This window comes from Eptatretus burgeri, chromosome 11, assembly GCF_056783735.1.
Source record: "Eptatretus burgeri isolate ZD-2024b chromosome 11, Ebu_testis_v1, whole genome shotgun sequence".
Lineage (NCBI taxonomy): Eukaryota > Metazoa > Chordata > Myxini > Myxiniformes > Myxinidae > Eptatretus > Eptatretus burgeri.
The window spans coordinates 79,129,462-79,153,002 of NC_140971.1; the positions used below are offsets into that span (position 1 = coordinate 79,129,462).

At 44.8% G+C, this 23,541-nt stretch overlaps 1 protein-coding gene across 8 annotated transcripts in view; it reads right to left on the reverse strand.

Moving 5' to 3' along the window:
• LOC147017452 (DNA (cytosine-5)-methyltransferase 3A-like) overlaps positions 1-9,134 on the reverse strand; it is a 182,596-nt gene extending 173,462 nt beyond the window's left edge. For 2 of the 8 annotated variants that reach the window (XM_085847127.1, XM_085847128.1), the window contains exons 1-2: positions 8,995-9,123; positions 6,065-6,165 (exon numbers count right to left, since the gene is read on the reverse strand). The gene's annotated coding sequence lies outside the window, so the exon portion shown is untranslated. Of the gene's footprint in view, positions 1-6,064; positions 6,166-8,994 lie in introns of all 8 variants that reach the window. The other 6 variants (XM_085847123.1, XM_085847124.1, XM_085847126.1 and 3 more) reach the window with 4 other exon arrangements.
• Positions 9,135-23,541: the final 14,407 nt, after the last annotated feature.

Here is a 23,541-nt window from a genome sequence, read left to right on the forward strand (position 1 = left end):
ATCCACAAAAACACAAAGTCTGATTATTCACTTCAAACTCTCTTGCTTTGATCTCCTCTGCATTTGATATTGACTCTGCCTGGGAAAGCTTTCCTTTAATCAATCTCTCTGTCTCTGTCTGTCTCTCTCTCTCTTTCCCAAAACAAGGCCTTCCCACCCAATAAACGCAACAAGGCATTGAACACCATGTGTGCATGATCACCACTTGACCTCCATTCCAGATGGCTTCCGCGGGTATCACCCGAGTCTACTTAAAAGACCGAGGATTTTAAACGTTACAAATGAAGGACAGGGGAGTCGCTGACCATGGTTTCGTCCTATTAATGAACTCGTCAGGATGAGATACCACACAATCGTTTACTTGTGACCATGCAAACCTAGTCGGTTAAATAATGTATAAAACCTCCTAGTTTGATGGAAAGGCAAAGGCACAGATTGCATCCCATAACAGGCGAAGCTGCATGAAATGTGCACAACAATGGCCGTCTGCCACTCGAACAACATTATTTCTGCCTCACTGCACATGAACCAGGAGATGCGAATGCGGCCGGACATAATAAGAAACCAAAACAACTTCTCCGACTCAAAAAATGCAACACTGTATTCAACGCCATGTGCGCATGTGCGGCTTCAGCCGATTCTGCGCAGCAGCTCACATTTCGCGCAACTTCGTCTGTCTCTGCCTGTTGGATCCATCCGAGATAGGCCCTGGCACATTGAACTCTGTAACATGGCAATGGCTATAAAGCAGCTTTCTTTCTCATGATGGAAGGCAAAGCCAAATCTGGGTAACCTGAGGTCATTCCTCAATGCTTGGAATGTATGAAAGTCATTCCACAATGCTTGGAATGTATGAACATCTTAAAGCAAGCCATAAAGCATCATACGTGGCAAAAGTGAAAACTGCATTTTCCAACCTGTCCGCTTCTTCAAGGTCCTGGTGGCACCTTGTTAAGTCTGTCTGAGTGCAGGTTCTTCCTCCATCCCCTTCACACCACAAAAGGTTTCACAGTTGATTCTTCTCGAGTTAAGGCTGAATGTCTATTTAACTCAGTGGTTGCTTCAAGACTCATTTACCCAGCTTATTCCTCGATGCCGCCGCCTTCTCCTCTTGTACTCACATTCTCATAGCCATTTACCTTGTTTTTTTCCAAGATACGGTGGAGAAAGTACTGGATAGCCTTGACTGTGCTTTGTTGATTGCACCAGTGCCCATGTTCTCATATTCTTCTCTGTTGCTCTCATTTATTATCTGTCTGCTCTCTTCAGCTGGTCCTACTATACACGCAACACCACCTCCCATATGCTTGGAAGACATCCAACATCAGTCCAACACCTGAAAAAAATAATAGGTCCACAGTCCTATTATTATGCACTCATGACTTCTCCAATGCTATGTAAAATCCTCCTTTCCTCTTCGCAAATGACAAAATATTCCACTGAAAAGCCAACAGCAGAGGTTTTCCCCATGCTAACCTGGACATGATAAAATGCTGGTACAACACTTGGAACATGTCTTTCAATCCAAGCAAATCTCCCGTTCTCACCTGTCTCTCCAGAAGGATCATCAAACGAATCCACCTAATGTGTCTCGCTCTACAATCAACTCCTGAAAGACATTCAGTCTCTGGAATTTTGAGCCTCACCTCTTCTGGGCAGACCACATATCAAAGGTGGACTCCAAAGCCAGCCGCAAACTGGGCATTTTCTGTTGTGCCAAGTCCTTCCCAGGCAAATCTGAATTTCTCAGCTGACAAAGCCTTTATCAGGAGTTCAACGGAGTCCTGTTCTTCCTTATCCATTGTTGACTCAATTTTACAAATATCCCTCCTGAATGCTGAAGAATCCAAAACATCATTGGCATCTCCCCACTGAGATAGAGAGGCACAGGGAGTGCTGTGCTCTCATTTTGCAGACAGGTTAGTCGCCTCTCCATTTTCTCTCGTCTCTTCTCAGGTCTTGTTGCCTCTGTTCTTTTACTTCTCTGTCCCTCCAGGTTGCACACGTTTCTCCAACAACTCACTCCTTGTGAGACTACCGTACTCTAGCCTCGGTGCTCACCTCCACCTGTTTTGTTCCTCTTTCCTCATGCTTCTGGGACGTCTTTCTGCCGGTTGTTCAATCCCACTCTTCTTTCCATGGTTTCAAGGTGGCAGTACTCCAACACATCTGGTCGTCCTCTATCCCGTCCCGATATCCGCACACCCCATCCCCCATGACCACTTCCCATTTATTTGCAGATTTCTATAATTGCTTCCTTCTTTTCTCCCCTCCTGTTTGTTCATCACATTGTTGTGACCGTGTGTTGTCCCACTGACCAACTGTCTGTGCGTTGCCTTCTACCATTTGTCACTTCACTCTTTCTGAGCCGAGTCTGTAAACCAAAAAAATTCTGTACTATATTTGCATATGTCTTCCCACTATTATGAAAAGAAGTGGAAAAACAATACTTCTGTAATTGCTTGTGAGACAATGTTGAAGATTTTAGTTGGGCTGCATACTTTCGAGCCAATTCCGCAATGCCACAGATGTAGTTGGTTAACCAACCTAACCTTTCAGAGGAGCACCCTGTCCCCTCCACCTTACTTCCATTTTCCCCCCACAATAAGTGACTTTGTTCCTGAAACGCTTTTACGTCCCAACCAGCAGGCCTCAAAACAGCTATCGTTGACCCTGGCAAGGGGAACGCAGATAAAATAAAGTTTCAGAATGTCTGCAAGCCTCTTTGCCCATCAAGATAACAGTCTTGCATCGGAGGAACGAGAGTTTTAAATGTGTCCCTGCTCTTCGCACATCTTAATTTACTGACTCGCTTTCAAACATCTCGACACCACTTTGACACAATCCACCCCTCTCTGTACCACTCACCCAATTACTCGAAAAGCTTGCGAGCATTCAGTCAAAACCAGTGCAGCATTGATCTTTCTTCTTTCGGGTAGGTGTCTAGCCAGTCTCGGTGGATCTCAAAAGTGAACGTGGAAGCTTCATGATGGAGGTTCTTCGTGTAAAGAAACACCATTCCTTGTACGCTAGAAGTCCATCCATGCGACAGCATGCCTTAACATAATGCAGATGATGAGAGAAAAATCAACAGCACAACTGGCTTACAAGCACATTTACATCGTCCTTTGATTTACGATACAATTACTCACGTCTCAGCGTTCCTCAACAAACGCATTGCATTAATAGCTAATAAATAATGTGCACTTTGTTTGAGAAACCATACTTATGCATGGCAACTCCTTCTGCGATTGCATGCAAAGAATGGGACAGTGCGATTTACTTCTTTTGAGATCATTAAATATATTTGTCTGCATATTTTTTGAAAAAAAATTGGGGGGATATTTATAATCGGCTCTGTCTGTCTGTTTGTCTGTCCATCCGTCATGCTTTCTCCTCCTAAACAGTTCCGGGCAGAAATTCACCAAACTTGGTAGTTGTGATAATCACATGGCAAGAAAGTGCAGGAGTAGTATCATTTTTGGCTTTGCCCTCCTGGGATGGGGTCAAAAAGTCAAAAAGTGTAATTACAGGTACATTTTAAAGCATTTTTTTTTAATGAAACTTTGCATATGCAATCAACATTGGGGGGACGCATTGAATTTATAACGATTTTTGGATTTGACCCCCGGTTCATGCCTCAAGGGGTAGGGACTTGGGATTACAGGGGTCAAAAGAAAAAAACAATTAACCAAAAAATTGATATTGGCTCATTCCTGGTGGAACTTTTTGCCATCGTTCAATGTTGCTTTAGGTGGGAAGCGTGGGGATTTGCTACGGCGCGCCATCGACTTTGCTCTTGTAATTATTTGCAGAGGAAGCAGGAAGGATGTTTATTTGATCTGCCAGGTCATGAATGTCCATCAACCCAGATGTGAGATTATATGGTTTTGATTTCAGTACACTCGGTGTATTATGTAGGTTTTGTTGGACTATCTATGCACAACAATGGATGCAAACAGACAAAACAAGATGGCTTAACATAGCAAAAATGACTATGGTACTCATCAGGATTACGGAGGGAGAACAATTCGACATAATCCACATATTACATGCACAATATAGGGGAAGTAGGTGGTGGTGGCCCATGCTCTTGACAAAGTGCTGGGGTGCTCACGACAAGCTGTGAACACTTCTGTGGTTAAGAACTAATCCTGGGCAGGTCACCACTCAGTCACGTTAAGTAAGGGTGCTAGTTCAGGTGGAGGGGGAAAGGATGAGGGTGTGTAATTGAGAAATTAATTTGAGAAAATGAAGGGAAGGAAGAAATGTAGGGGAAAGAATGGAAAAGGGGTTGGGATGAGATCGTAGGGAGGCAGGATGATCGATCTCACCACCATCGCATGTCCCAATATTCTGTCATTTTTGCATTACAGCATAAAATGTAAGTAGGTCCTTAATATGCTGGTACTTCCCAGATTATAATATGCCTTGGTTTGCATTATTCTTAATACATTAGGACACAACATTGTACTTTTGCATGAATTGCAAGGACATTCGTAGAAAATGGACAAATCAACAATACATAAGATTTGAACCTAGGTTCATACTTCATACTTCATACTTTCATGAGCTATATGCTCAGATGGGAATGCTTTGGATATGCCCACCAGGTCTGGAATATTGGACTCAGAAACTATGACTCATAATACTTGACTCGATATTTTTCCTACGACTAACGACTTGACTCAAGAAAAGAGGCTGAAGACTCGACAGTGCTCCGCCTGGAAAAGAGTACAAGACCTGGTCTATTTAAGAAGACTGTCCTCTTCAGGATGACTTTTATTGATTTTTTTTTGAATTTGGCAGTGGGTGACCATATAAAAGATACACTACCAGTTTAGAATGGGCTTTGACCTGCATATTGGACTGCAGAGCAGTCTCTCAAAAGGACTACCAGGAGCAGTTATGTAAACAAGTTCACCAAAACATCAACACAAAAACAGCGACTCAACAGGACAGAGTAGCCTCGGGAGACATTTGTCATGGAGACACCTTTCACACACCACAGCGCTATATTAAAGTAGATCTGCATGCGGACTCACAGACACACAGACCGATTATATAACACCCTCTCTCGTCCCTTTAAGAATGGTCGAGGCTAACAGGTATCCCAAGCCAAATGACATCACAGTAATTTCACCCTAGTTTGGGGATCGTCAGGATCAGTGAAGACCTGAGAGCCCAGCTAGGGGAGAGGGACACAATGGGCATCCTGCTTGATGACGATGCCCATTGTGTCATACATTTGCCACAGGCATTCAAGTTTATAAGTGCTATTATTATCACAACGTTCTTGAAATGTCTCGAGCCCATGAGACATCTTTTACATTCTCCTCAAACTCAGAAAACAAACAAACAAGAAGATGTTGTGCAGAGCATGATACTTGCAAAATCCATAAAACAAATTTGACCTAAAAAAAACAATTGGTGGTTGAATTCAGTGACCGGCAATATAAATCCTGTTCAAATTTCAAGTCAATCGGATGAAAATTGAGTTTAGAAACACCACCTCAGTTGTTGACCTTGAGCCTATGTTGACCTTTTGGTGGATGTTTCCCTCAAAAATAATTGGCCGGTTGAATTTATTGAACTGAAATATAAATCCTCTTCAAATTTCAAATCAATCAGATGAAAATTGAGGATTTCAGAAATAACACCTTATTTATTGACCTTTTGGTTCATGTTGACCTCAAAAATAATTGGATGGTTGAATTCAGTGACCGGAAATAGAAATCATCTTCAAATTTTAAATCAACCGGATGAAAGAAAATTGAGGATTTCAGAAATCTCACCTAAGTTGTTGACGTTTATCCTATGTTGACCTTTTTGACCTCAAAATATTAAGGTAGTTGAATTAATTGACCTGAAATATAAATCCTCTTCAAATTTCAAGCCAATCGGATGAAAATTGAGGATTTTTAGAAATACCACCGAAGTTGTTGACCTTTGGCCTATGGTTAACCTCAAAAGGAATTAGCGGTTGAACTTAGTCACCTGATATGCAAATCCTGTTCAAATTACAAGTGAGTCGGATGAAAATTGAGGATTTTAGAATTCCCACCTGAGTCGTTGACCTTTTGACCTCAAAAACATAAGGCTTCTTGCTTATGACAAACTCGACCACATGATGAAGTTTGATGAAGATCAGTTTTAAATTGTGACCTGTAGGCGATAAACAGACAAACAGACAGAATAACAGACAGACAGAACAAACTCGACTGACCAATATACTTGAAAAATATTCGACTTTGCAAGGAACAAAGGGTTCTCCTCAATCAGTCATGTAAAGACTATAATAGAGTTGATCAGCAAATAGCCAACAGGGTTCTAAAATCAGGCGAATAAGGTGGATGACAAAGAAGATGTGTACCAGGATACCCCATCTTTTAAATAAGTAAACCAACGTCCTTCTTGGTCTTGTGCCCTCTATCCTTACCCATGTTGTCCACCCCGCTGCCCCCTCAAAACGACTATCCCCACCCCGGTTTTTCCAGGCCGTGCATGGTCTGCCAGTAACCCACCACTGGTGAACTCCCAGAATCCAGACTCACTGCTCACCTCTGCTCATTTGTTCCTCTTTTCTCTCACCTGTGGAACAAACTTCCTCCGTCTGTTCAATCTCATTCTTCCTTCCAAGGTTTCAAGATAACTGTTCACCACCACCTCAGGTTATTCCCCCATCCATACTCATGATCTTTTCGACCTTCATTAACCCTCCCCAAGTGCACCCCTTCCTTTGCAGGTTATTGTTTTCTCCCCTCTCCCTCCACCATCATTTCTGGGTTTTTTTTAATTATCGTGCTGTTTCATCCTCGCTTCCCCCCTTCCTCTTCTTGTTGTGGTTGACCTTTATCCAGCCTGTTCAACCCACCTGTCCACCTCACCCTTCCAGTACTTTCATGCTTCCTGTTCTCATTCGTCCTGCAAGTCCCTCTTCCCTGCTATCGGTTTGTTTCCCCACTTTCCGCATCATTGGGTACGTTCCATGTTCTGGCTCTTTCACGAGATTGGACTTTGTGGAGGTCTTTTCAGAAACAGGTTTGAAGGGATGATCAAAATGGACGGCCATGTTTGGAGGGAAGTTCAAGCAGTGCTTTGTGGACTCTTCGTGATGTATGGCTTCACTTTTGGAAATAAAAATGAGCCAGGAGGAAAGAGCAGTGGCTCGCCAAGGGTTGGAGCTCCGCCAGCTGGCACATGGTTCCCTCCTCACTTGCCTTTGGCAACGATGCGGGAGCCAGGAATTCAAGCACATGGCCATACCTCATTCATTTGTCTTACACCTCATCATCATCACCATCACAATCACCACCATCACCATTACCATCACCATCATCACCATCACCATCATCATCACCATCATCACCATCACCTGATGCAGAGCATTGCTGCTGCCAAAGCAGTTAGTGGGCTACGATTACAGTCGGACAACAGGACGTCAGGGCAGGAATTTGTTCATGATGCCGGCGATAGCTCAACTACTCATCACGAAGAACACAATGGGATCTTCAACATGCAGACAGGACACACAGTGAGGAAACACCTTGCCTGTGAAGCACCAGGACGACGGCTTACAGCTGGGTCAGGATTCGAACCCAGGCGAGATAGCTCGGAGGCCAGTGTGCTTACCTCTAGGCCATCCTGTCAACTCTCTTATACACCTCTTCGTCGAATTCATTCACAGTCGTACCAATCATCAACCAATCACTCCCACCTCCCGACTCACGCATCAACGAACGACGATTTATCAATCATCAAATCAATATATCTCCATCATCGCTTATTCACCTCATTAATGATTCAAGAACACCTCGTCCATTGATTGAGATCTCTTGAATCGTTTATACTACGTTTGTTCCACACATCACTTAATCACATCCCCCATCACCGCCCCTTCCACTCACAAGTCATCTCATCTCATGATCACCACCTTCATTATTAATTACTTCCTCCACCACAACCCTCTCAATAAAAAACACCTCATAAAATCACTACACCTATCCTTTGTCCAACTACGTTACCTGTTCCTTGATTACCTTCTCACCTATCCTTAACACAATGATTCTTCACCAACTCACCATTCTCTCGCTCATCACCTTGGTCAGAACACAACGATTGGCTGAAAATGGTACTCAGGCAAGAAGGAAATATGTTGGTCCAATGGCCAAATTTTGATGGTGATAATGGTGATGATGGTGGTGATGGTGGTGATGGTGATGATGATGATGATGGTGATGGTGATGATGATGATGATGATGGTGATGGTGATGGTGGTGATGGTAATGGTGATGGTGATGGTGGTGATGGTGATGGTAATGGTGATTTGATGATCCCTCAACAACACCTGTTGTCGCCTCCTTAGTATTCACCGTGGTCGGGATACAACCGCTTTTTTTGGCGGGTGACCTCACCTGCTCGCGAAACACAAACGTCACAGCATCGCTCTTTTTTCCATGCCCCCATCTTCCTCATATTTCCATTTGCTACATCAGTGTTTTTTTGATGAATCGTGCCGAGAGCTCACAGCTCGGGTCGAGGCGTATCCACTCCCGACCGTGCCGTGAGCAGTGCCAATATGCGGAGGAGCCGAACACGCGAAGCTGACCGTCACGGTGCGGCTTGCCCAATGCTAATGAGTCATTAAGATCATTTTCCCGTCGTCGTCCCGCGGTCCAGCATCACGGTTGACACCGAGGCTCCGGCGATGTTGCTCCCGTCTTTTTAGCGCATTTGGCGGATCGCTGGCACGGACACCCGGCCTCGCGTCCCAAGGACGCGGATTCAAAGGACATCGGAAAGCCGGGCAGGTACAAGGCTCCGAACGACCTTGGGCGACACCTTCGTGGCTCTGACATCGCATGGACATTCATCCTTCTACCGTTCTACGTTACACCTCCCCCGGCTCTCTCCGACACGCCGATCCACCATTTCCCTCCTTTTCCCCGCCATTCCAGCATTCCTGCGATCTTCGAACCCGGCGACCGTTCTTACCGGTGTCCCTGGCTGTCCCCGAGGCAAATCCCTGCCCGCAGCGCGGCGAGCCGGCCGCCCCGGCCCGTGTGCCCGTCCGGCCGACGAGCTCCCTCCGCCCGCACCCCTTGCCCCGCCCGGAGCGCAGATCTCTCCGCTCTTCCTCTTCCCTCCACTCCTCCTCCTCCTGCACCTCCCTCCATAACCTTCTCCTCTTCAGCCTGCTGCCTCGTTCTTTTTCTTTCCCTGCCGTCTCCTTCTCACCGATCATATCATGCACGAATCTCCACGGTATTTCAGAACCACCCCCCCCCCCCCACATAGATCCTCCAGTTACCTCCTCCACCTATAGCTCCCTCTACCTCTTCTACCTCCTGTATTTACTTCAAACTCACCACCTTTAACCTCAGTCCCTAAAATCCTTCAATTCCCATTCAAAAGACCATGAACAACCTCATTCATCTGGGATCCATGATTACACATCGGTCCATCACAAAGTCAAACAACAAAGAGCAATAATTAGAGATTGGAGGTGTGCGGTGGTTCTGGATTCAGGCAGTTTCACGAGGAGGGGGTTTCTGGTGGACCGCGTGGATCTTTCAGAAACTTGGGGAGGGGGGAAAAAAGCACAGAGGGTGCAAGACCAAAAATGAGGTGCAAGAAGACCGAGAGACTGTCAGCGATGGCGAAGTCAAGTACATCGGATGAAAATTGACGATGTTATAAATCTGGCCTACGTTGACCATTTGACCTTTAGACCTCATTCAGTGACCTGATAAGCAAATCCACTTTAAATTTCAAGGCAATGGGATGAAAACTGAGGATTTTAGAAATCTCACCTAAGTTGTTGACCTTTGGCCTATGTTGACCTTTCAGCCTATATAGCCCTCAAAAATATTGATTGGTTGAATTCAGTGACATATGTAAAACCTGTTCAAATTTCAAGTAAATCGCATTAAAAAAATTGGCGATTTTAGAAATTCGGCCTCGGTTGACCTTGAGACCTCATTCAGTGACATGATGTGCGAATCATCTTCAAATTTCAAGTCAATTGGATGAAAATTGAGGCTTTTAGAAACTGCACCTAAGTTGTTGACCCTTTGGCCTATGTTGACCTCATTCAGTGACATGATATGCAAATCCTCTTCAAATTTCAAGTCAATCGTATGAAAATTCAGGATTCAAAAATTTCACGTAAGTCGTCGACCTTTCATCGATGTTGACCTCTAAAATAATGGGTGGTTGAATTCAGCGAAATGATATGAGATGCAAACCCTGTTCAAATTTCAAGTGAATCGGATGAAAATTGACAATTGTATAAATTTGGCCAGGTTGTTGACCTTATGACCTTTAGACCACAAAAATGATTGGTGGTTGAATTTAAGGACACGATATGCAGACCCTGTTCAAATTTCAAGTCGATCGGATGAAAATTGAGGATTTTAGAAATCAACCCAAGTTGTTGACCTTTGGCCTATGTTGACCTCATTCAGTGACATGATATGCAAATCCTCTTCAAATTTCAAGTCAATCGTATGAAAATTCAGGATTCAAAAATTTCACGTAAGTCGTCGACCTTTCATCGATGTTGACCTCTAAAATAATGGGTGGTTGAATTCAGCAAAATTATATGAGATGCAAACCCTGTTCAAATTTCAAGTCAATCGTATGAAAATTCAGGATTCAAAAATTTCACGTAAGTCGTCGACCTTTCATCGATGTTGACCTCTAAAATAATGGGTGGTTGAATTCAGCGAAATGATATGAGATGCAAACCCTGTTCAAATTTCAAGTGAATCGGATGGAAATTGACAATTGTATAAATTTGGCCAGGTTGTTGACCTTATGACCTTTAGACCACAAAAATGATTGGTGGTTGAATTTAAGGACACGATATGCAGACCCTGTTCAAATTTCAAGTCGATCGGATGAAAATTGAGGATTTTAGAAATCAACCCAAGTTCTTGACCTTTGGCCTATGTTGACCTTTTGGCCCACGTTGGCCTCAAAAATAATTGGTGGTTGAATTCAGTGACCTGATTTGTAAATCCTTTTAGAATTTCAAATCAATTGGATGAAAAATTGAGTATGATAGAAATTTGACAAAGTTGTCAACCTTTGGCCTATGTTGACCTTTTGACCTCAAAATAAATAGGCTTCTTGCTGATGACGAAATCTACCGTTTGGTGAAGTTTTGTGAATGTCGGTTTCAAATTCTTTGAGATATCATGCTCACAGACAGGCAGACAGACAGACAGACCAGACAGACAGGGGTGTCTCGGTCCACCTTCTGTAGTTCGGTGTCAGAGGTAAGTAACTTAACATTGCCCAGGCTCAGGAGGAGACAACACAAGGCGATCGTGGAATATGAAGACCTTCCGGAAACGGCGGGAAACACCGATTGGTGCAGCACCCCCTCCTCCACAATGGCCTGCCTTCTCAGGGGAGCCGTGATGTCCATACTTGTGATACGACGACGTAAATCGATTCAAGCTGACTTGGGTCTCCTGGGACCGAACAAAGTGGACCGTGGTTCGATATTCGCGATGGGTTCACACCCAGAGATTGCTCCCTCAGGGCAGGGATGCGGGCAGAACCACCTGCAAAAAAAGGACGTCTTATCCAGCACGACCTCCGCGAGGAGACCCCGTTTCCATGTTTGAATGTATTTGGTGTCGGAGATCAGTGTCATCTTCCTCGGGAAACGCTGGAGGGCCGAGTGAAGAGATCGTCTCGTCGTCTGCAGCCTCGGCCTTGCAGGATTGCCGCCAATTTGCACTAGGCATGCCCTGCGACAGCGAGACGCACGTGCTCATGGTGGGCAGAGACCGTCGCCTCGAGAGCTGAATCGCGGGGATGTAAACGCTTCTCTCGCTTGGCCTTGGGGAGGTGATTCACCTGCGGAGCAGGAAACGTTACAGGTGTCAGTCAGTCATTCTGCGAAGGACTCACACGCTGGTGTTACTGTGTGAACCTGAGTCCAAGATGTCCGGACAGGTACAGGTGGAGTCATCGTTCGTGCATGATGATTAGTCCCACGAATAAGAAGGTCGACAGATGACGTAAAGTAGGCAAGGGCATGTCCAATTAGGCATTGCGAACCTTCAGTCAAATAAGGCGAAGATAATTTGGCAAAAGCATGTCGACCGAGTCAAAATTATTTACCAAGAGGCACATACATGTCATAGATGTACGCGAGGAGAAGGAGGAGGAGGAGGAGAAGGAGAGGGAGGTGAACCTGAGCTTAAAGGAATGTGGGAGGAAGGGAAACTAGGAATAAGTAACAAAATGGGAGGTAGGGAGGCGAGGAAATGGAATGTATGGGAGGGAGAGTGGAAAGGGGAAAAGGGGTGAAGGAAGACAATATGTCCCGCCATTTTGAGTTTGTAATGCTGGATGGAGACAGCACTCCGACAAAATTAAGTTTCACCTGAGTGCTTTCTACATATTCAAGCTGTCATAACAGCACATTCAAGTGTGTACCTCCTACGCCCAACGCAACACCTTAATCCAGATTTCAGACTCTTGTTTAGTGCTATGATGTACAGATTGGGCAGAGAAGGGAAGTTGTGGGACTTCGGGAGGTTCTGGGAGATAAGATAAGGAAGAAAAAAACACAAGAAGAAAGAAAAACAAGGTGTATTTATTCATTCATTCATTCATTCGCAGCACCTGGCTGCTGGTTGTGTCATCTCTGGAAGCGTAGCTGTGGCTCCGTTGATGCAGTTCTCCCTGTGGATTAGGGTGAAGGACCGTGGAATTTGGACAGGGTTGACGGCACGCGATGAATGGCCTATTCCTTTGGTCGAAAGACTCAGAGGGATCTTTACCGTCCACTGACTGATGCCAGCAGACGGGGCACCCGGCTTGACGTCCATCTGAGGGATGGAGCACTTTGTGATGCAACGTCTTGTCTGCGAAGATCCAATCCGTCAGCTTAAAGTCGGGTCGGAAATTGAACTCAGACTAGATAGTTCAAAGGTGAGGGCACTAACTACCTCTGAGCATAGGGCGCCAATGATTCCGTTAATGTACACACCTTGCATGCAACTATCCTGGTGTTGGCTTCGTGGTTGTGGTGGCCAGCTTAGGATCTTAGGGTCCTGAGTCTGAGCCCCATTGGTTGTTGAATTAACACCAGGTAGGATTGACTCAGCCTGTCATCCTTCCGAGGTTGGCGAAATGAGTACCAGTGTACTGGTTGAGGGACACAGCATCAGCGGCACAGCCACGCTTCCAAGAAATGACAGCTACCTGGAAGCCAAGCTGCCATACGCAAGAACAGAACATGGAACATCTATCTCCAGTACTTGGGCGCCAAATCTTAGTTGATCAGAATTTGCAGCTGGACTCGAATACATTGCGATTTTAAAAACAACAAATCGAAATCAAGGGTTATGGAGGGGCCAAACAGTGGAGGTTGAGGGAGGAGGTTCTGTCCAAATAAAAGGTGGTGTATAGCAGGAGGTTAGCTGGGACTGGGTTTTAAAAAAGAAGATAATTAATGGAAAAGGGAGATGACAAGAGATAACGGTGAGCTTTGACCTTGAAGTAGTGGAAGGAAAAACATGATTGGACAAATATAGAGGCAGGAACATGATTGGACAGATACAGGGCAACGATTCCACAAACAGAAAAAAAAGAAGGGAAAGGAATGTAGGTGAGTAATAAGCTTGGACTTTAAAAGGTTGACAAGGAGGGGGTTGCTGAAGCAAAATATCCGCCAAAGTAGAGCTGTGGGAAGAGCAGTGAGCTGAAAGAGCAGAGGGAGCAAGACGAGCGCCTGTAGCTCAGACAAGGAAAGGTCATCCATGAAGGTATTGACCTTAGCAGGTGGAAAACTCACACAATATCTGAGTAGCCATGAGTAAGGGAGGACAACTAAAGATTGGGAGAGATGGCTTTGGGACTGTTACTTTGGAAACAAATACCAAGTTCAAACATGGAGAGCGATCTGTACTTCTTCGTCCTCTTGCGTATGGCAGCTTGGCTGCTGGGTAGCTATCATTTTGTTGGGGCGTGATTATGCTGACTCATTGCACTGACCTCAGAAAGATGACAGGCTGAGCCAACCCCACCTGGTGTTAACTCAGCAGTCAACAGGGCTTGAAGTCAGGACCTTAACATCCTAAGCGAGCCACCCTAACCACGAAGCACTAAGCCAACACCAGACTTATTTCATCTGAACTAATTGAAGGAGAGAATATACCAGAGACGAAATTCACCAGGCACAGCCAGTTCTTCAAAGAGGGAGACACATCATGGAGTTCAGGTTTGAGATGATCTTGCTGGAAATTGTATCCTGATTTTAACTGGTGGCCGACGCTCATTTGTTGTGGGCTTTATGAAGCAACTGTAAGTTTCCTTGAAATCTGGTTTGTCTTCAAAGTTGAGAAAGTGAGCTGCTTGGAAGAAACTGCCTCGTCGCAAGCCTCTCCTGTGCAAAGGCCGATAATAGGGCCAGCATAGCTACGAGACAAGGTGAAATGAACCCATGCATCAGAAAGAGATGAGCAGGTTAATTTTCATGATGATGATGATGATGGACCAGTCCTTGACTGCAACAGCAAATCAAAGACATTGCCCATCAGCCTGTGGAATGATTAAGTGATTAGGTCAGGTTGATGCCTCATAAGGTTTTGACAGGATTTAAATCCTTCTGTGGGCCATCCTTGTAGCATGATTGCAGGTCATGCTCGTACAGCAGGGTTTATCTATGGATCCGGTACCATGAGTTGATGGAAGAAGAAGCATTTCTGACATCCAGCTAGCTGATGTGGTGGCAGTTTAATTCACCACATGGAGAAAAAAGATCGTTGGGATGGGTGATCGTGACCAGATCCATGAAGGAAGAAAGCAAGGAGTACATGGATCATCTTATGTGGGGGTGGAGAGTACATCACACAAAGGAGCAGCAAGTGATTACAAAGGGACATGTGGAGTCAGAGGTATTCCACATGGTTTGGAGGGATTAGCAGAGAGCATTGGCTGTTATGGATGGAGTGTCTGACAAAGATGATGACACCACCAGGGGATGAGGTGAAAAAATCAGTGCAAGAGAGTACTGTGTAGCCAGGAATAGATACATGGAAATGAGGAGTGTCCTGTAAAAGGAATGATCACTCTTTGAAGCAGACAAGTGAAGAAGCAGCAGAAACCTGAAAGAAGAGACCTGTAATGTTAGACCAGAGGCCTCTGATGTTGGAGACCTACACTGTTTGGAATCGGGAGAAATGGATGCAGCATCAGAAGATACAGTATATCCATCCATCCACTGGGACCATACTCTGTGCAGAGCGATGGTGCTGCCTAAACAGTATCATTGGCTATTGGGCACAATCCTGGACGGGTCGCCACTCCGACACAGGATACCAGCAAGTGCTATGATGGAAAAGGCAAACAGGTTTTGTTATTTTAGAAATTCTGAGTTGGACTTAGACACTTCCTATTCTTTTGTATTCGGCACATGGCTGCGGGTAGTGTCATTTGTTGGTGGAGAGGGCACAGCTGTGCCACTGATGCAGCGACCCCTATAGGCAGTCAGGTAATAGTAGGAATTTGGAATTTGTTCATTATGCCAGCGATAGCTCGCCATTTATTCTCGAAGGACATTGAAAGTTGATTTGACACTGTAAGGAAGGACACTTCTCGAAGGACACTGTAAGGAATTTTTTTAACATTCCCCAACTCATTGCATGAGATGGGACGCCCAGTTTAATGTCCATCCGAGGGACGGGCAGCACACCAATTGATGCCAGAGCCTGCGTGCAGGTCTTGGACCCGAGACTGCAAGTCAGATTCGCCAGGACTAGATCGCATCACCCTTCTCTTATGTCATTTTAATGTTTCCCTGAGAAAGTATCAAATTCTCCCGATTATGTTATCATATCTGGTGGATTGACAAGACGGCATAATGGTCCGTGCATCTGCTTTGAGTATGGGAAGTTGGTGGTTTGTAACCCCAGCTGAGTCGTAATTTAAAAGTTGCAAAATGGTACTTGCTACTGCCTTGCTATCCCAGCAGGTAATCCCCATAATTGTTCACTTTTTGGAAAAGCATGATTTTTGGCATATATCTATAGTATGGTCCCTGTGGGATCATTATTTGCCGTTAAGTTCCACCCGTGAAATGCTCCTGGTAGTCGCCATCTTGGATTCCAATATGGCCATCGTGGAAACCTGTTTTCCTTTATATCTTCATTCCCAAGACAGATGGAAAAGTAATTATCCTGCACGCAAAGCAAAAAGCGGGGGTAAGCAATTGGTTCACTTTGTCTGTCTGTCTGTCTGTCTGTCTGTCCACAAACGTCAGTTTATGATTGAGTAACAACTTCACTTCATTTGAATATTATATTTTGAACACGAATCGGAACACGAACCTGTCGTTTTGCAGTACTTCGGCTCTGAATGTCCTGACCACGCATGTGCAGAGAAGAATGAGATAATTTTTTTACTCTGTCTGTTTGCCTGGCAGTCAAACAAAATTCAAAATCATTCCAAACAGGCAACTTACTGTTTTTAGGGATGTCCTAAAGGACACAAACAACAGGCACGAATAACTAATGTAACGTGTTAAATAAGGCGGTGTAAAAACACATAATACACAATCATTCCAAACAGGGAACTTACTGTTTTTAGGGACGTCCTAAAGGAGACAAACAACAGGCACGAATAACTCATGTTATGTGTGAAATAAGGCAGTGTAAAAAAACAAAATTCACAATCATTCCAAACGGGGAACTTACTGTTTTTAGGGACGTCCTAAAGGAGACAAACAACAGGCACGAATAACTCATGTTATGTGTGAAATAAGGGGGTGTAAAAAAACAAAATTCACAATCATTCCAAACGGGGAACTTACTGTTTTTAGGGACGTCGTAAAGGATACAAACAACAGGCACGAATTACGAATGTAATGTGTTAAATAAGGCGGTGTAAAAAAAACAAAATTCACAATCATTCCAAATGGGGAACTTACTGTTTTTAACGACGTCGTAAAGGATACAAACAACAGGCACGAATAACTAATGTAACGTGTTAAAAAACAAAATTCAAAATCATTCCAAACAGGGAACTTACTGTTTTTAGGGACGTCCTAAAGGACACAAACAACAGGCACGAATAACTAATGTAACGTGTTAAATAAGGCGGTGTAAAAACACATAATTCAAAATCATTCCAAACAGGGAACTTACTGTTTTTAGGGACGTCGTAAAGGACACAAACAACAGGCACGAATAACTAATGTAACGTTTTAAATAAGGCGGTGTTAAAAAACAAAATTAAAAAATCATTCCAAACAGGGAACTTACTGTTTTTAGGGACGTCCTAAAGGACACAAACAACAGGCACGAATAACTAATGTAACGTTTTAAATAAGGCGGTGTAAAAAAACAAAATTAAAAAATCATTCCAAACAGGGAACTTACTGTTTTTAGGGACGTCCTAAAGGACACAAACAACAGGCATGAATAACTAATGTAACGTGTTAAATAAGGCGGTGTAGAAGATGCTGCATCAACAGCGGTAAACTTCTAAAAAAAAAAAAATAAATTCGACAACCTTTAATATCTTTACTTTATTTCAATTGAATTATATTCTTGAACACTGTAGAACACAAATCACCCAAATTGGCACTTTCAAAAACCTTTCGTTTAGTTGTACTTGGACAAACTATCACAGCATTTTTACATCATCTCAACCAATCAAATTTGCTGCACATCGACCCTGTCCATGTCCTTTTTTCTCAAGACCATGCGGGATGAGGTGTTCTACGAACTCTCTAGTTTCAATTGCTATGACCCTTTTTCTAGTTTTCAGGAATGTCAATGCTGCCATTTCAACGTGACATCAGAGGTGGCCATCTTGGATCCCAAGATGGTTGCTTAAGATATGACAAGGAAAAGGCTGTAACTTCATTGTCTCCTTTATCAAAGATAAGTTCAATTAAAAAATATATTTTTAGCTCTCCATTCTAAACGACTTATCGTGCTGCCATCTATCATCCATGTAAATAAGCAACAAGACCGAGGCATTGTGCTCTTGCGATTTTGTGGATTTCTGCGAGTTTAAATGTGCATCCGCCTGTATATTCAGAGCTGATTCCGCATAAAGTCTACATAAAGTATTCTTGAACTGGAATGATGAGATCAATATAAGCCAAACAAAATAGATTTGTGCACCCTTCTTTGCTCTTTCAGGTAGATTCAAAAGTTCAGCAGAGCCTCTCTGAATAGCGAGCGCTTCTGAATAAATTCAGACATACAACATGAATACCAAAGCTACCTCAAGACAGAAACCAACCATGGCTTGCACCTGGTGAAAGAGGAATCATGTAAATTCGAGAACGAGGTGAGTTCCTGGTTCCAAGAAGCCATGAAATGCATGGCACATTTGACGGTCCCCTCTGAGGACAGCATTTCACAGACAGGCTCCAGAGACAGCAGAAAGGCACTGTCATGGATGCTCAGGAGAAGATTCTTCTTGTAAGGGAAGAGTTTGGCAACCTTGGCTCTGACCATCTCACGCAAACAGTTAAACTTTGAGACCATCATATGAACCCTGATGCAGCAGAATACATATCACAAGCGGCAATTGGTGATAGTGTGATGCCCCAATGAGCAGACGGTGATAATGCAATGCCGCAAGAAGCAGACAGAGATAGTGTGCACACTATCTATAGAACATAGAGATAGAGATAGAGAACAGCACACTATCTCTGTCTGCTTCTTGCGGCATTGCATTATCACCGTCTGCTCATCAAAGATAAGGCAATTGTCCAAGATATGAATGCTGCCCATAAGGTCTCGCCAAGTTCATTGCGTTGCATCAGCAACGGAATTGGCTGCCGCAGTGAGATATTCCTAAGTTTGGGGGTGAACCAATCCAGTACCGGGAATTGGTGAAGGCTTTTGATACCGGTATATGTTGCAGGACTTCAGATGATGACGAAAGACTGCATTACTTTGAACAGTACACATACGGCAAGGCTAAGGACATAGTGTGAAGTTGTCTTCATATGCCACACCAAAGGTTACAAGGAAGCAAGGGAACTAATGGAGTGGAAGTTTGGTGACGGATATAAAATTGGAAATGCATACATCACTCGGGCCATGAAATGGCCAGCTATAAAGGCCAATGATACTGAAGGACTGAAGGACTGCCGTTTTGCTTTGAGAATGTAACGATGCTTTGAAAGATATTCAGAGAGAGAGAGAGAGAGTGAGAGAAAGAAAAACAATCGCACAATCTTGGCAAGATTGTTGGGAAACTTCTTTTTCATGTCCAGACCTGCTGGATACGAGCTTCTACAAACCTCATGGACAAGCAGAGTGGCAAGGTTACCTTCACACAGCTCGTCAAATTCATCGAAAAGGAGGCTCATGTCGCCACCAACCCACTCTTTGGCCATCATACCTCCGGAAATGCAAGAAAGGCGATGTAGCAGGGAAAGGGTGATTGGAAGAGTCCCTGCCAAGCAAGCCCAAAGGAGGAACTTCACCACAAACTTTCACCAACCCAACTTTGGTACCAATAGTGCTCATGTCAACTCACCATCTAACAGTAGCAACTATCGCCTGGAGGTGCCCAAATCGTACGCAGCCTTCAGTAAGCCATGCCTCTACTGCCTTGGAGAATGTACCATATAATTGTCGTGTCCAGGTCATTTAACACCGACGCTGGGCGGATGAGCCAAACTGGCGGTTTACTCCCTCAGACGACGTTCCAAGTTATGGCGGACACGAGAAACCTTGCAGCTTTTAAATCCAAGAGATTTATTTCCCATAACCCAAAACAATAGAAAGAACCAGGGATGATGTAATCGCGATGGAGGAGACGATGGCAGGTTGGGAGGAAGGGAATGCAATTACTAAACAATTATGTACAATGAGGTAAAAAAAATGAATCCAAAGACACTAAGGCACCTCACTCTGGACTCAGTCACAGATGGGAGAAAGGGAACAAAAACTGGGGGACTCAGCTCTGGTAGCAGTTGGGAAAAGCAGGTGACGAGGAGGGACGAGGAGCAGGATGATGACGTGAGCAGATGAGGAGATGAGGCACACGGTCAGGTCGATGAAACACGGCAAGGCAGGAATGACAAAATGGGCAGAGGCAGGTGGGCAGGACGAACAGGCATAGGCCAAAGACAGGCAGGCAGGACGATCTCCTTCGAGCTCTTTCTCCCTCCAGTTCTCCTCAGGCTCCACAACTTTTCCCACAGTGTCAGACCTTCCAACTCAGTTCTCTTTTGTCATGTTCCCCGTTCTCCTCAGACCAACTGCACGATTTGCTTCTCCCTTTCCTCTCTCTGGGCAACGCTGCGTCCCTCCCAGGTGATCCATTGCTCCGCCCCTCAGGAGGCGTTCATAGCTCGCCCCCCTTTTTCGTGCCAAGTCCCATGATAGAGGTTGATATCGAGGTTATACAAACGATTTCCTTAACCATAATCCCTTACTAATTATTACCTCGTACCACACCCTGTATGGTGCACATGCAAACAAGACAATTCTGAAGCTGTTTCCCTACTTATACATCGAGATGACTATCCACTCGCACATGGACCATGCTACTTTATGCATTCCTATCTGCTCTGTGGGAATATCTCCCCCCCACCGTGACAGTGGCAGACAAACTCGACAGTGCGAGACAAACTAGCCAGTGCTAGACAGCTCGGTACACCAACCGGATATGGATATCCTGCCGACGTGAAGTCACATGTGGTCCTCAGAACATGGGCTGTCGGTCATGTTGCCAGTGTGTTGATAACATCTGTGAGATGGCAGTGTTGATTGTATGGTCTTCCAATGAACACCAAAACGCCTATCCACGTTTTGAGCATTCCTGTCTGAAGCATGTCAATAGCACGAAGACATTCATTTTAAAAAGGTGGCATCACATTGACGATGCTCAGACATCAATAACGACGTTTTTCACAGCTGGGGTGGTTCACCAAATCGTGCTGTGTTGCAATTTGCTCATTACCACGTCTAGCAGTGTCACACGACTCAGTACACACACATGGAAATTTGTGCGTGCAGTGCACAGGATGAACCTGCAAATTGGATATTTACGGGTAAGCTGGGGAACCTGCCAATGATTTGTACTCCAACCACCACAAAATACTTAACTCTGCAAAACACAAAACACATTGCCCCTTCTGCCGAAGACTACTCCTCTTTGCAGCAGGTTGCTACCATCTGTGGCAGACTGCCCCCTTCTGCAGCAGACTGCACCCCTATGCGGCGGACTGCCCCCCTCTGTGGATGACTGCCCCCCTCTGCATCAGACTGCCCCCCTCTGCATCAGACTGCCCCCCCCTCTGCATCAGACTGCCCCCATCTGCAGCTCATGAACAATAAGGTTGCAGTTACATTGGTGTCTCTGTTGAAGTGAAGGCCAGATACATCTCCAGAGGTTTATCATTTTTCCAATGGAAGAGATCATTTAAGCTGTGTTAGTCAAGAATGTATTGAGCCTGGTGTTGGCGCAGTGGTTAGGGCAGTGGCTTGGGATCCAAAAGGTCCTGAGTTCAAGCCCCGTTGGACCACTGAATAATACACCAGGGGGTTGACTCAGCCTGTCATCCTTCCGAGGTCGGCAAAATGAGTACCAGTGTACTTGGCCGGTGTATACCCCGGTTAAAATAGGTGTACCATATCCCTGTGTCGTAAGAGGCGACCAGGGTTGCGTCAGGAAGGGCATCCGGCGTAAAACATGTGCCAAATCACTATGCGGATCATACGGATGATCCGCTGTGGCGACCCCTAACGGGAGCAGCCAAAAGAAGAAGAAGAAGAAGAAGAGTCAAGAATGTATTGCCGAGACCTATTATGGCTTCAAACTTGGCATAGGTTGCATTCAATTGTGCATGAATAAATTTTTTACTGCCATACAAGATGTAGTCAACAAATAACACCTCAATTTGTCCCATATCAATTGCAAACACAGAATGACCGATCACGGCTGGCCAATGCCTGTCCAGAGGTTCCAACCCAGAAAAAAATTCTAGAAACTGAGACCACACACGGCAGACATCTATTGGATGTTCTGCAATATACTCTGACAGTACAGTAATTGTGCGAAAGTGAAATCTGCCAGAGGGCATTGTGTAGGATAGTTTTAACCTCTTTGATGGAATGACATCCTCAGGAGGACTATATTGCTGCAAAAGGCAGTCTTATCATAGCCAAAGACAGATCATAACTATGCATGCTTGTGCACATCACAAACCACCTTATTGGCACCACATTCAACATACACCACATGGCCCAAAGTATGCGGACACCCTTTCTAACCAGTGGATTCGGCTATTTCTGCCACACCCATTGCTGACAGGTGTATAAAATCAAGCACACAGCCATGCAATCTCCATCGACAAATATTGGTAGTAGAATGGGCTACACTGACCTGAAGAGCTCATTGACTTTCAATGTGGCACCGTCATAGGATGCCACCTTTCCAACAAGTCAGTTTGTCAAATTTCTGCCCTGCTAGAGCTGCTCCATTCAACTGTAAGTGCTGTTATTGTGAAGTGGAAATGTTTAGGAGCACCAGCAGCTCAGCTGCAGAGTGGAAGGTCACAGAAGCCCACAGAAATGGACCGCTGAGTGCTGGAGCGCATAGCGCGGAAACATCGTCTGTTGCAACACTCACCACCAAGTTCCAAACTGACTCTGGAAGCAACGTCAGCACGAGCAGCTTCATGAAATGTGTTTCCATGGCCGAGCAGCTGCACGCAAGCCGAATATCACCATGCATAATGCCAAGCGTCGGATGGAGTGGTGTTATGCTCACCGCCTTTGGAGTCTGGAGCAGTGGAAACACGTTCTCTGGAGTGATGAATCACGCTTCACCATCTGGCAGTCTGACAGACGAATCTGGGTTTGGCGGATGCCAGGAGAACACTATCTTCCTGAATGCGTGGTGCCAACTGTAAAGCTTGGTGGAGGAGGAGGAATAATGGTCTGGGGCTGTTTTACATGGTTCGAGTGAAGGGAAATCTTAATGCTGCAGCATACAATGATATTCTAGACAATTCTGTGCTTCCAACTTTGTGGCAACAGTTTGGGAAAGGCCCTTTCCTGTTTCAGCATGACAATGCCCCCGTGCACAAAGCGAGGTCCATGCAGAAATGGTTTGTCGAGATCGGTGTGGAAGAACTTGACTGGCCTGCACAGAGCCCTGACCTCAACCCCATCAAACACCTTTGGGATGAATTTGAACGCCGACTGTGAGCCAGACCGAATCGCCCAACATCAGTGCTCGACCTCACTAATGCTCTTGTGGCTGAATGGAAGCAAATCCCCACAGCAATCTTCCAAAATCTACTGGAAAGCCTTCCCAGAAGAGTGGAGGCTGTTATAACAGCAAGGGGGGGGGGGCAAACTCCATGTTAATGCCCATGATTTTGGAATGAGATGTTGGACAAGCAGGTGTACACAGTTTTGGCCATGTAGTGCATCCTTGTGATATAATTAATTCGTTTAATACACGGTGATTCCAATATTTCTTCAGATAGAATATTCGTCGTGAGGAACGGTCATTAATTCACATCTGCTTACCTTA